The sequence below is a fragment of the Galeopterus variegatus genome, unplaced genomic scaffold (assembly GCF_000696425.1).
Source record: "Galeopterus variegatus unplaced genomic scaffold, G_variegatus-3.0.2 Scaffold14322, whole genome shotgun sequence".
Classification (NCBI taxonomy): Eukaryota; Metazoa; Chordata; class Mammalia; order Dermoptera; family Cynocephalidae; genus Galeopterus; species Galeopterus variegatus.
The window spans coordinates 14,599-15,781 of record NW_007740433.1 but is presented as its reverse complement, the minus strand read 5'-3'; the positions used below and the strand labels follow the sequence as shown (position 1 = coordinate 15,781).

General features: G+C 43.2%; 1 pseudogene; it reads left to right on the top strand.

Annotated features, from left to right (window-relative positions):
- The window catches only part of LOC103581926, a 2,042-nt pseudogene extending 1,400 nt beyond the window's left edge, over nt 1-642 (top strand).
- The last annotated feature ends 541 nt before the right edge of the window (nt 643-1,183 follow it).

The following is a 1,183-nucleotide window of genomic DNA, read 5'->3' as shown; positions in this document are numbered from 1 at the left end:
AAAGGAAGGACTGGGCCGGCCCTGTGGCGCACTCGGAGAGTGCAACGCTGGGAGTGCAGCGACGCTCCCGCCGCGGGTTCGGATCCTATGTAGGGATGGCCGGTGGGCTCACTGGCTGAATGCAGTGCGGGCGACACCACACCAAGGGTTGCGATCCCCTTACCGGTCACAAAAAAGACAAAAAATAAATAAATAAATAAATAAAAGGAAGGACTGTGGAGAATGGGCCATCCCAGGAGGGACGGTGGATCCAGGAGAGAAGATTAGTACTACATTGAAGAGAGAATTTGGTGAGGAAGCCATGAACTCCTTACAGAAATCCAGAGCAGAAACACAGGAGTTGGACAAACAATTACACAAACTATTCAGCCAGGAACATTTTGTGGTCTATAAAGGGTACGTGGATAATCCTCGGAACATAGATAATGCGTGGGTGGAGACAGAGGCTGTGAACTACCACTATGAATCAGGTGAGATAATGGACCAGCTTCTAGAGGAAGTGATGATGCCAGGAGAGTGAAATGGGTGGACATTAATGACAAACTAGAGCTTCATGCCAGCCACTCCCAATTTATTCAACTTGTGGCTAAGAAAAGAGGTGTCCACTGGAGTGACTACCTATACCCCAACTACCACGAATAGTGACTTGGAGTCTCACGTAAGCCAAAGGCTTTCAAATGAACAGGAGTGGATAAGAAAGCAAACAGCACAGAACTCCCACTACACAGAACAGGGAGGGTCACCTCTTTGGTAGTCATTTTCAAAGCTGTGCACAGTGTGAAGGCTTTGCATCAAGCAGTAATATTAAACAAATTTGGGCGGATGGGATCACAAACTTTTTGGCTTACCAATTAGAAGAAAAGGAATACAGACAGATGTTGTATATGTTGCATACATGGCTTAAACCAAATTATACAACTAATGGTCTCTGAAGAAATGTAGGTAAATCAAAGATATTTTCCTTACCAATCATAGCCTCTACTTTTCAGCCAATTTGCATTTTTTAATTCTTTCTTGCTCCTGTTGTGTTAGAAAATGGCCGAATCTAATGACTTTCTGGGTAACATTTGTTTTCAAATTTAGCTGTATATGGTCTTGCATTTGTTGTTTTTGAGTACAGAAGCTCTCTGGTTATTCTTGTTTTAGAAGCCTTCAGTTTTATGGGAAAATCTTAATCTGTATT